We start from the raw sequence: 13,988 nt of genomic DNA on the forward strand, positions 1-13,988 counted from the left end.
ATGAGGATGAAGACACTTTATGTTGAGTTTATTTATATCACTTAAGTGATTTATATGTTAATTATTATTTCTCTTTAACTGTTCTAGATCAACCTTCCACATGTCCATCTGTGTTGATACAAAGCAATCATTAAAAGGCTATCATCTATCCATGACTCTGAGTTCTCTGACAAGAACACTGTGGCGGTCAGTGCACATTGATCCAGATATATCCTAATTTAGAACAGTTAAAGTAACGGGTTTTGGGTCAAAAATCACAGTTCATCATTCCAGATAATTTACCTCAAGCACGTAACAATGGAGAAGCATTTCCATTGGCTGCAGTCTGCCGGTATTGGCCAATCAGAAAAGTTGACATTGTGCAGCCTTTATCACAAAATATTCTGCTACTTCTTTATTATTATTCATTACATTACGTGTATATGTGGCTATTATATTGTAGAATATTGAGTTGCTAAAATATACAAATCCTTTTAATTAAAAATAAAATAAAATTTAACCTTTTTTTTTTTTTTTTTAGCTGGAACTCCGTCCTCCCTCGAAACCCCTTTTCCACCCCTGCGTGTACTACCACCGCTTTGGAAGAAGCCATGAAGCGGAGGGGCATTAGAATGTGACACCTTCATATTTTGTTTAGTAAACGCCATACAGAACATTTGTTTATGTTTAGGTACTAGAGACATGACTTAGTGAGCCATTGCAGATGTAAGTGTGGATGCTATCTCTTGGTAGTTTTTAGCATGTGTAAAGATTACAGCATATCTGCATACATCTGAACATCAAGATTTTGACATGCCTCTGGCAGATCATTTATATACAGTGTAAACACGATTGGACCAAGTGTGGAGCCTTGGGGGACCCCTACTGGACATTCACAGAATGGGGACTTTGAATCATTAACACAAACACGTTGCTTTCTACTGGATAGGTATGATTTTATAGCCTGGATGCCAGCCGAATTTAGCCCCGCCCACAATTTTTTTTGCTCGGGCAATTCGGTCTGGACTCGCTCCATAGAGGAGTAATTATGCCCGAACAGAAACAGTTTGGACCAATGAAATTGTCAGGGCGGGCTTGAGACGATGATGGACAGATGATCAACAGTAACGTAATCATCCACATCATCGAAGGCTCTTGGGTTGAATTTGCTCTTATCCTAAACGGAGAACTTGTTCGTATATGCATTCACCTTCACTATTTCTCTCAGAAACGATGATCGTGTTGGTAAGTACTCTGTGTATCCTTAAATTATTTTATTATTTTTTACACTCATATTTTTCTTGTAACGTTACTTAATCCAGCGTGCGTGCAGACAGGGTTTCCAAGTGTTTTTGCAATGTCGCGCACAATTGCTACTCAAAACTATAGCCCAAAACAATAACTTTCCGGGGTGTTCTCCGGAAAAAAATGGCGTTTGGTTGGCAAAATATGTTATTTTGGCAAGGTTGCCTGCTAAAATTCGCATTCCTGGGTTTATATAATCACATAATTGGGGTCGCTTCAACCCGCGGACATGGAGAAAAACACGGACTTGGCAACACAGTGCAGTTGAGTTCTGTTGACATTTGACAACTAACGTTACGCGTCGCTCCGTTGCTCTGATTGGTTGTGGGTCTATCCAATTGAGGTCTTTCCTGGCTCGGTTGAAACACGCCCCATAATCAAAGCTCAATGGAGCGGTACCAGACTCATATTCTGACTAGAATTGAGTATGGCCACGCCAGGCTAATGATTTTATCCAGTTAAGAGCTTGTTCAGAGAAATTGAAATATGTTAATTTAGATAAAAGAACTTTGTAATTAACAGTATCGAAAGCTCGATTTAGATCTATAAAGACAGCACCAACATAAGAACTCTTATCTAGATAGCCTTTAACCTTTCCCAGAAACACACAGTTGAACCCTGAACCCAAATCCCATAGGGTGGAATAAATTATTGCTTGTATTGAGATGTTGAATCAGTTTAGCCACCCATTTTTCGACTATACCAGGGCCATCTTTCAAGCTGATGGCACAATGGATTGTCTTAAAGGGGTCATGAACTGGCTTTTTTATTTTTTTATACTGTTATCTGAGGTCAACTTATGACGTTTGTGTGGTTTTTACATTCAAAAACATCATAATGAATAAGTAATAGGCTATTTTCTGCCTTGGTTTTGAGGCTCTCTGAAAAACACTCGGATTTGATGGGCGTGCCGCACTGAACACTTGGAAGTAAACGCCCACGGCTAGGATTGGATAAGATTTGCATATTTAATGAGCTTCAGTCAGTCCATATGGGTATCTTCTGGGGAAATGAGGACTCGCAAAATATCAAACAAACACAATGATTAAATCACACACACTCTCGCGGACACGGACACACACACACTGGAAGTTTTCAGCTCTGAAACTTACAGGTTATTCTTATATTACCATGACCTTTTATATATCAAAAGCTTAAGGGAAAGTTGATTTCTCAGTTCAACACCCCTTTAAGGACTGATTAATGAAATATGTCATGGGCTGTATGAATGGGTCTCTTTGTGCCTTTTTAGAAAATTAGTATCAAGGCCATAGATATCCATGGCCTTAGAATTTTTTAAGCCACTGATGCTACTTCTGTTTCAGTTATTTGTTGTAAATAGAAATCGGCTGTGCATAATTAATGGAGCAAATAGAATAGCTAGGTGAATTAAAAAGTTGAGTTGTTTCATAAACAGAGTCTAGAAAGAAAGAGTTCTGTAGATATGATGGTTGGATCTGTAACTAATTCAGTGTTAATTTTCAACTTTTTCTGCCAATCAGCTTGTTGATGGTTTGCCATATCTTCCTCCCATTTCCTCTTGCCTCTTCAATAGTATTGATGAAGAAGTTGGCTTTAGTTTATCTTTTTTTACTTTATTACTTAATGAGGTACATTTTTGTCGGTCTGTTGAAAGACCTGATTTTAAAGATTGTTTCAATAATTGATCTCTTTCCTTCATAAGTATCCTACACTCTTCATTTAGCCAGGGCAATGTGTTTTTCTTCGACTGCCTAGTGAATCGACGCACCCAGGGCACGGTTGCCACACATAGACTGTAAATAAATATGAACGTAGTGTCCGTGACATCACCCATAGGTTTCTGAAGCCTAAAGTGCGGCCGCTGCCATCTTGACAGCATGTCACTCCCGGATAACTGAAAAGGGGCTAAAGATGAGCTAACAGGTGGAGTGGGTGGAGCTAACGGACAGCAGACAAACAGCAGGGGCAATCCACCTGTCACTCGAAGTGGCCACGCCCTTAATTATGCAGAACTTTAATGCTTTATATAATGTAAATGAATGAGTTATAAAAAAATTCACCCCCCTCACAGTTGTCATGAACGGCAAAATTAGCCGTATAGACCAAAACCACAATTTGTACCAGACTGTAAACATGTAAATCCTGCATACTTTGGCCTTGAGAATGATTTAGGTCAATCTTGAAGCTCATAGGAATAGTTTCCCAAAAACGAATAAAAAGTTCTGTCCTGAAACTCTAGATGGCGCAGGCTGATAGCTCCTTAAAGGTGCAGTAAGCGTATTTTCTGAGAAACGCTGTTGAAAGTGGATCGGACCGAGCACTAAAACACACCTGTAGCCAATCGGCGTGTCCACTCATGAGGGGGGAGGTGCTTGTGCGCCATAGCGTGTTTGTGAAGTTGGGGGTGGCGCTATCAAGATTGGGGTGTGATCCTTTTGGGTAGGGGCGTGTTTGTTTTGGTGATTTCAAATATCAACAGTGTTTCTCAAAAATCGCTTACTGCACCTTTAACTCAATCTGTTTGCAATCACATCATTCTCTTTAGAGCACATCTGAATGGTTCCTGCTGTATCAGTAGCCAATGAGCTGTCATGCTCAACCTTCAAATGCTTTGTTAGCATTTGCTGTAGTTGCAGCGCGATTTTAGAAACCCTCCACCTTTGCCAGCTCCACCTGTATTAACTGAAATCATAAAGAATTAGATTAAATCTGACATTTTTGGTAACGTTACATGTCAAATTACACATAAAACGTGTGATTTCGAGTAAAATGTTTCACTTTGTTAAACTTTGATAATCAAGTAGTCTAGCAGGAGAAATGGGTTCCCGTGTATCCGCTAGGCAGTTTTTTGTAACCTGTTTTTTTGAGACCCTAATGGTTTCTTGTTAAGAATTTTTGCCGTTGCCGAGGTCAACTAATGTCCCATGGGGTTCGTTTGGCGGCCATCTTAACTCCTAAACCACACAACATACAGAGACAAATGAACCCACTTGCTAATATAATTCGGACACCAGGAATCAAATGGAAAGGTCATTGACATGGTACAACCACTCTATTGGTGAAAAACAGGCAAATAACACATTTAGGCTCATTATGATGTAACTTTTGCTATTTGTGTTGAAAATTTAGCCGTATAAATCTAATTTATTCTGTTATAACAATTGCAAGGTTATTAAATTGATCACTATTAAATGGATCAATGATCATCATGGTTGTTTATTATCAATCTCCACCTCATCCTCTTCCCCCTCTCCATCATCATCAGCAAACCGGTCGATGAGAGATGGGGCCAGAATTGGTCCACAAGACCAGACAGGCTCCAAAATCCCTCCGTCCGTCTTCTCCCACCCCTGACCCTCGTCATAGGGTTTAGGCCTCCGGAAGATCGGCTCAGCTGCCCGCTTGCCCGCTGGATGTGAGGGATGAGTGAGTCTTGGCAGTGGGGCAGGCGAGCAAAATCGACTCTCGACTTAATGCTGAGGGTCTCGTCTTCTCCCACAATCTTCTTGAGCATCTTGCTCCTGACCGGCTTGACTGATTTCTCACATGCTTGACTGTACATCACACACGTGAAAACCTCCAGCTGCTCCTGCACTTCCAACTTCACCTTCCACTCATCGCACAGCTGACTGGAGGAAGATTGATGGGATAATTGCTAAGTTTGCTCTCTCCAAATATTATATTCAATACATTCAAATTCAACTGTCTAAAATTCATCCACCAACCTGAAACCCTTTTGAAATTTGGGGTTCTTCTGGAGCTTTTTGAGCGGTGTCACCTTGCCCTTGCCTTTGAAGGTGCTGGTACAGTCCTCACCACTAAACACACAGTAGCCGAGCAGCTGCTGCAGTACGGCTGCCCAAGAGGAGTGGCCAGCTCTGGGACATTGACCAGCTGACGGTGGCGGCCCATGCCAGTGTCGAGGTAGATGACGAGGCTGATGGTGTCAGCGTGATGCAGGATGAAGGATGAAGAAGATGTCGGTGTCCAGGGTCCTCACTACTGCCGACTTGAATCCCAGCTTGACGGCATGATGCAGGCGGAGCACAACCGGCTGTCTATCTCCTCCTGGTCTGACTGGAGGGCATGGATCTCAATAAACTCAACCTGAAATGGCAGAAAACACCCCAATGCACGGTAGCTTATATTCTTGGCAAACAATCTGCTAACACAAGACCTCACTGAAGTTTCCTAGGTATGGATCAATCAACTTCTCCATCCGACGACATTAGCTGATGAGCTGTTCCCTCCACAATGAGAGCAGCCGCCTCGCACTTCTCCAGTTGGGATGCTTCCTCCTTACTCCCCCAGACCCTGAGCATCAACTGATAAACGACAGAAAGCGAGTTTAATTGTATCGATAAGAGCAGGGGTTTGGCAGCCCTGAGTGAGAGATATTAATATTATTAACCCTATAAAGCCTATTGTATAATATTTGATATGTACATTTCTAAGGCCTCTTTGATCATGATAAACATAATTAAAACTTTGCTGAAAAAACATCTGCACACAATCTACTGTTGTCTGATTAATAGTTTGATTATCCATACATAATGTTTTAGGAAACCCATGTTAAAATGTGAGTATCAAATATGATCCATCAGGCTTTTGAGTTTATTTGTTCATCTCTCAGTCATCAAAAACTAAAGAGCATAGATTGTGAAAGCATTTCAATATAATCTTACTAAGACATTATTGGGGAATATAGAGTGACAACAGATATGTATATGCATTTTAAGACTATTATAAAGATCTCACTGACTGACATTACAAGCTATCAGAATTTCATCTAATGTTTTGACAATATAAATATCAGCAGGTGCAAAAAATTACACATTTTTGCCCAGTTTGGGCTTCTGAATAAAATTAAGTATTAAGTATTATAAAATATAAAATTATGTATTATGGGCTTCATAATACATTTTAATACCATAAAAAAAGTTTAAATAATAAGAACTAAAAAAAATTCACCATTAAACTAATACAAAGAAACATTATTTAATTTTTGTTTTTATTCATATGCAATAATATAGAAAAATATAGTAAAAAAAAATAAAAATAAAAATAAAAGTATTTAGCAACACATTTTGATGCATGCAGAGTAAGGTGACCAGATTTCTGAAATGGAAACTTGGACATTCTCATTTCAGAAATCTCATTTGTTATTAGGCCTTTCTATTAATTAAAAACAGGGACAATATATTTTTGAATGTTTTTTGTTGTCGTTGTGGGCTGGGCTCCCTATATTATTATTAACATTAATAATTATTATGATTTAGTTTTATTATTATTACGATTTTTGGTCTGGTTTTAATACAATTCACTGCACCTGCAAAAACAAAACAAAAAAACAATCAAACAATGAAAACAGTTCATAGTAAAAACCACCACTGTAAATCACAAGCCGTTCAAAACAATATTAGAACATGATTTAACAAAAACACATTACACAAATAAAACAACATAAATATGGAAAAAAAACTATTTAACAAATATAATTGTATTTAATACCTTCATTTTCACGAGTTTATACTGTATAAATTACTTTTTTTCTTTTACTTCAAATGTTTTGTTACGTTTGTGCTTGAAATAACTGTTACTAACTTTAATTGGTCTTGTTATTTTGCATTTTAGGCTCATTTTAAGCATGTATTTAAGTATGTGTGTATTCTGCACATGTATTTGTTGTGAGCTAGGGTAAGGTGTAATTGTTTAGTTTATATATATATATATATATATATATATATATATATATATATATATATATATATATATATATATATATATATATATATATATATATATATATATATATATATATACACACACACACACACACACACACACACACACACACACACATATATATAGGCTAGTTAAGATGTGTGGTAATCACTGCTTTGTGACTGGAACTTTTGGGGACAAAACAATCCCGCACCCCGTTGAGGATCTGTTATAGAGCACATGCAAACAGTATTACTTTAATTTAACATGAATAGTTAGTATGTTACTACCTTGAAAGTGATAACGATGTTTCTTTTGATATTTGACGATAATGGCGCTCTGCTCTCGGTGACGTTCATCATGAAGCTGCGTGCGCGCGACCAAGTAGAGTCAGCGCAGCTCACAGCGCCATCTGCTGGTGAAAGAATCACAACACTTTTTTGCAATGTAAATGCGTTGTTGTTATGTATATGTTGTTTTGAACGAGCTGTAAAACGGGGACCTCTGAAGCAATATTCTCACCAGTGTTCAATCAGCTTTGACATATTTAAATATGTATATTTGTGATATGTTTACCTTTTTATAATTTTTCGATAATCTTATTAAATATAGGCTATGCTTCAGTTTTCCTTTTATATTCTTAAATTTAATCTATAAATTAAATTAGAATAATACACTATAGGCTGTTACCAATCAAATTAAACAATTTACACTGAAAAATTACAACTGCATTAAATAATGTTATTAGATTATTTTAAATATTTTTTAAGATACAAATAAGAAATGTTGGAAAGATGAGACTAAACCACCAGTAGGTGGCAGCAGGTGACCGTCTTAATGAGTGAGTCATTGAGTCGATTCAGTGAACCGGCTGATTCATTCAAGAATTAGAAAACGTCCAAATTAAGTTCATAACTATTCAATAAATGTGTTCAGATCGATGCGCGGTCACGTGCTCTGCTCATATGAATGATTTGAATTTGAGTTGCTATGGCGATGCATGTTATGAACATTGTTATGAATTGATTCTGACTCATATGCAGGCGCACTGATCGCGATCTGTTGTTGAGAGAGACGAGGCGAATTCAAAAACATTTGCAGAATATTTTCTGTGCTGACTGAGATTTTGAAGCTGTTCGGACGATTCCTGAGACAAGAGTTTTATTCTGGAAGAACAACGCAGGAGATATCCTTTACACAGTTATATTTTTGAGTTTTAGTTCTTATTATTTCTATTGTGCTATCTTATTGTTCTTTTCTTATTTTAGGAGTTTCAAATTTTATTTCTTTTTATTTTTTATTTTTCTGGGAGGAGTATTTTTGAGGAGAGTTTATTGTATTGTACTATTGTGTTGTGTTGTGTGTTGTGTTTTGTGTTTTGTGTTTTGTATTGTTTTTATTCCAGATTGGAGGAGGATGTCGATGGCGAATATGATGGGTGAAACAGGAGGTGAGTGCTTTAGGTGTTTCATTTGTTTATGGGATGTTATGTTACTGAAATATTCCAGCCTCAGGCCGCTCCAAATCCAGGAGAGCCACTTTCTCTCAGACGGCTGGTCAGGAGGTTTGGAGACCCTGTTCTGTTCTGATGACCGACCCAGACACAGATCCAGGAGCTTCCTACACATTTAGCACTTCTGTCTTCTGAGTTTTGTGTTTCTGTGTCCACAGGTCAGACGGACAGGAAGAGGGAGTGGCAGAGCGGCAGCCGGGAGAGCCAGGACGATGGACGTCCATCCACTCCATCTAAACTCTTTCGCAGAGGTCAGAATAGGCTTTTATTGAAGAAGTTATTGCTCAGTTATCAAATAATGTGTCATTGAAAATAGAAAGTTGAAAAATAAATAAATACAGTAACAATTTGATGTGACCACTGACATTGATTATTAATATGATAAGAAATATCTTCACCAAGCATCATGTCCATATCATCTTTGTCCCTCTCTGTCAATATAGTGAGGCGGTTCTCTAGAGAGTCGTTGAGCCTCAGCAGCCGAGGCACGTACATCGTCGAATGGAGGTGGAGTGGCGATCGGTCGGATAGCCTAAGCGAACAGGGCAGTTCCAGCGACTGTTGTTTGTCCAGGTCCGACAGCCTCGAAGAGTGGATGTGCCCTCCGCTGCCAGGTCAAGTTCCCGTCGAGCCAACGGAGACTTCAAATGGCCTTATGGAGGCTTCACCAGTGAACAGGAGCTCAACAGGTGAGACTGAAATAAAGCTGGGCAGTGTAAAGTGTACAGATGGAGATTTTTGCTATTTCATATTTCATTCTGACAGTCACAGTACAGTCACATTTAATTTCCTTTTGCTGAAATTTTCTTTCTGGAATCAAAGGGGTGGTTCCGTGGTTTTTTTCTAGGCTTGGTTGTGTTTATGGGGCGCAGTATAACATGTCTTAATACTTCTTTTTTTTTTAAACGCCGTATTTTTATTCTTATATTTTACCTTTATTCCACACCGCTGTCTCCACTGTCCTTTGAGCGGCTCATTTGCTTCCTGCTTCTATGAAGCCCATCCCTCTGAAAAACGCAATGGTCTTAGATTGGTTAGATGGCCAAATGTAGTTTGTAGTTCTGCAACAGCTCTCTCTCTCTTTCGTAATGACTGCGACGTGGCCTCGCCCACTTTGTTGCGTGTTCACGGGGGCAGTGTTTATGTTAATAGCAAGGGTTTATGATATCAACAAACCGGGAAGAAGCTTGTTGTAGTCCAAACCGGCCGTTTTTGTAGGCAATAAACTGCCATAACTTTAAAAGACAATATCTAACTTTCAGCGCTGTAACTTTGCAGATACTGTTTATGCTCAAGCAGCAACATTACACACTAACTAAAGTTAAAAAAGTGAAATCGCATGCGACCACCCCTTTAACAGTAAAATGTAAGTTATGTCATTATATCACAGCCTAATTTGGCGTCAGAGATGTTTCTAATAATTCAGTTTTGTTTTCTTCATTTCAGAAAAACCTGCCGATTGTAAGAAGAGGAAAGGAGATCGTTCTTTCTTCAGGAACGTGTGTCAGGCTATGAGGCGCTCGCTCCTCTGCTGTTGTCTCGGTGCTGAGGATGTTGTGGAGCCGTTTGTTCCTCCAGCGGATCTGGAGCCAGAGCCCGATCCTGGTCCATCATCACCTGATCCAGATCCCTCCGGCGTCCAGCCAAATAACGGTCAATCCGCAGACATTATTCCTCCAACATTGTTTTAAACAGTATTATTATTTTCTTGTTTGCACTGATATTTTAAATATAAAACAAAGGATCTAGCAAGCTCATATATTTCTCATATTTTATTTTTCAGACTCCTTTGAGACTCTCTATAACGTGGGAGAGATGATTGGATCCGGAGGATTCGGAAGAGTGTTCAAGGGAACACGGAAATGTGATGGCAAAACGGTAAAGCAATCTTGCTGAATTGTACAAACATTTTTGCTCTTGCATGCATTAAAACATATTTAATACAGATGGGTCAATACTTAGATGCTCAAATCATAAATGTTATGTGCAAAGTCAGCGGCTTGAACACTGTTACTGTTGTTGAACTGTTATTGAACATAGTTTTTTTTTGCAGGTTGCCATCAAGCAGATGCACAAGATTAACAATGATCGTTATCTTGTTATTGTAAGTTGGTCAAAAGTTGAATGTGTATTTGTTGTTTAAGTGCTGATTACTGTAGTCAATACACCTGGAGGAAACATTAGGTGTAAATGTAATAGCTCAATAAACCTGGAAAGGCTCTGATGATCGTATCTATAAAGATCAAAGAAAAGTACATTTAAAAATGAGACGTTTTCTTCAGATTTTGACCCAGCTAACCTTCTGTCTACTACTTTTCTCTAGCCTGGGCATCCCACACCTCTGGTTACGGAAGTGGCGCTGCTGCTCATGATGAGGCAAGAACCCATAAGCCCCTTCGTCATACAAATGTACGACTGGTTTGAGCATCCTCGGAGATTCAGTCTCATTATGGAGTTCCCTGACCCCTGCGAGAACTTGCTGGACTTCATCCTTCGTGATCCTCCACTGGATGAAACCACAGCTCGGGTCATCATGATACAGGCTGTGCTGGCGGTGGAAAACTGCATCGAGCATGGCGTTTTTCATAATGATGTTCATGCACAGAATTTCCTGGTGAAGGCAAACACGCTAGAGCTCAAACTGATCGACTTCGGCTGCGGTCAGCTACTTAGTGCTGATGGCTACGAGAGGAACGTATACCGTGGTGAGTATTTTTGGAGTGTGGAAACCTGGATGTAGTGACTTTTTGATTATTTGATGCTTTGAAAAGATTGCTCAACAATGTGCAAATGTCTTGCTTACAGGATTACGGGATTACTGGCCGCCTGAAGTCTTCACAGAATCTCGATTCCACGCCGTCCCAACAAATGTCTGGGCTCTAGGAGTGCTGTTCTACGAGATGATGAACGCATGCTCTCCCTTTGGCAATAGAACGGAAATCACACAAGCCAAAGTTACATTTCAGAACCCCAACTTATCCGAAGGTGAGCGAAAAATATTGATAACATTGATAAACACACAAATAAAGCAAAGGCTCTGTTTAGAAACAGGTAAAGGTGAAGTATTTAAGATTTTTCAATGTTTTCAACATTCGTGTCACATGGTCATGACTAACCAGCCTCTCCTTAATAAAAATGTGTACAGAATGCAGAGATCTGATTAGCCAGTGCCTAGCCCGGGATCCAACGAAACGGCCGACGTTAGAGCAGATGTTACATCATGAATGGATTAGCTCAGGAGAAGTTCAGGAGATTCACTCGATCAGTGATTTCAGGTGTGAGGAAGTGTAACAGACAGAGTAGGATTATTATCATTTATCTTCAGTTCTGGATTATTGGTAGTGAGGTTTTCAAATTTGTGTTCATTGTTATAGTCAAGTCAGCTTCATTTATACAGCGCTTTATACAATACAGATTGTTTCAGAGCGGCTTCACAGTAATAAACAGGAAAATAACACAATCAGTGATGCGATTGCAACAATTCAGTTCTGTTGTAAATCAGCTCTAAAAAAACATTCATGAGTTCACATGTTCATATAATCTTTGTATTGGATAGGATATAACACTTGGTGGAGGGCTTGAGCCGAAGCCTGAAGTTCAACCCCGACCTGCTGACAGGAACCCAAGCCGCCGCACCAGAGATCAGAGCCGGCCCACGTCTGAGCAAGAACACGAGAGACCGAAGACTGGAAAGAAGTCATCAAGTCATCACGGCCACATTTGCTTTGTTTAGTCAAGACAACTCATCTTTATTTATATAGTTGTCACAGACTGACTGTGACCTCTGACTTTTATTTTGAAGGGACTGAACACGGGCATGTGCACACAACAAACTGTTTCCACCATTACACATACACACAAACTAATGCCGCGTTCCAGGCGACCTGTGACCCGTGTTTTTCCAACCTTCTACCCGTGAAAGTGCACCGGAACGGCAGTCAAACCCGTGACTTCCCACCCGTGAACTCGTAGTAGATCGATGTACTCCCAGTTACGAGCTCTGGCGTCACATAGCCCGCGAAGCAACAATGGCAGCCCCTACGGATGCGGTGTTTATGAAAGTCGTACATTAAAACCCAAATCGCTTTTTTAAAATAAGGTATTGTCCTAACGTTATTTATCTGCAAATGTTATGCATTATCAGCAGCTTTTCTAGCGTTAGCTCGTTTTCAGGCCATTGAGTGCAAGAATAAAATAATACCTAATACATTTCCAAATATACAAATAACGTAAAATAAAAGGTACAACAGCTTCTCTTGCCTTATGGGCCGTTTTTCTCCTCCGTTTCCCTCAAATAAGCAAGGAGTGAGCACCTTTGGTGATAGAAATGTTTGTAAATGAGTTCGGCGTGACTTTGCCTGGAACGCAGCATAAATGCCGGCAAAATGTACCATCCTGATGTAGTCGTGTGTTTGTAGCCCCGATGTCGGTGTTGTAACATCCCGTTCATCGTCCCAAGTTGTTAGTTTCATTGTTTTGTTTGTTTAATGCTGGAATTTGTTTAAATGTTTAATGTTCAGTGACGCATGCGGTTCTAATATCATTACACAGAGAGGAACACCAAAAATACTTTACACCATAAGAGTTTATTTCATTTCATTCAGTTATCAGTTTAACTTCAACGCTTTTCAAACAGCTAAACATCCCTTCTGGTTCACCTCTGTCGCGGAAATTCTCAATCCGTTTATCTGACTTCACCACGGACAATTCAAAACAACTCCCAGTTGTTAATATAAAACTACAGTATCTCGAGGTAATTCCCTTCTCGAATACATCGAACACAATTTCAATACTTTGAGGTAATTCCCCTCCCGAAGTAAGGTGACGGCGTCCCGTCGAGAAGCTACTATCGCTAGCGTTTACTCAAACACACATGAGCACACATATGACTGCACCTTTTTGGCTAAGTCTACATGGTCTTTGACCTGAACATCCTTAGTCTGCGTTTTTCTGTAATGTCATGCTAAATAACCCTTTGACCATTTCTGAGGCCATTATATAAAATATTTCCATCACACCTCTCACATGCCACACCAGTACACATGGAAAGTAGCCATATTTAAACTAGCATTTGCTCATCAAAGATTACTCCATCGGGTTCTGACCTCGTAGGGGAGGGAGAGAGCCTGGGATGTATGTTTTGTCTTTATTGTTTTGAGCTCTGTACATGTTAATAGATGTAAATAATATATGATGTAGAGTTGAAATGTCATGAAGGTTTGTTTGTTTATGTCTTGTCACCTGTTTGTAACTTATAGGTTTTCCCCTAAAATGATATGTTCCAAAAATAGGAGGAGCCAAAGCCTATAAAAGAGGCAGCCATTTTAGGGGCAGGGGAGGGAGTGTGGAGAGATTCAATCTCGTTTGTGTTTTTTGGTCCTGTACATCGGCATAGCCAACTTACATTCGTGTATTGCAAATGTATTTTCCTCTGTATTATATTTGGATTATTTTTCTGTCTTCACTATTGCCACTGTATGTATTT

The sequence above is a fragment of the Gobio gobio genome (assembly GCF_949357685.1).
Source record: "Gobio gobio genome assembly, contig: scaffold_178, whole genome shotgun sequence".
NCBI classification, from domain to species: domain Eukaryota; kingdom Metazoa; phylum Chordata; class Actinopteri; order Cypriniformes; family Gobionidae; genus Gobio; species Gobio gobio.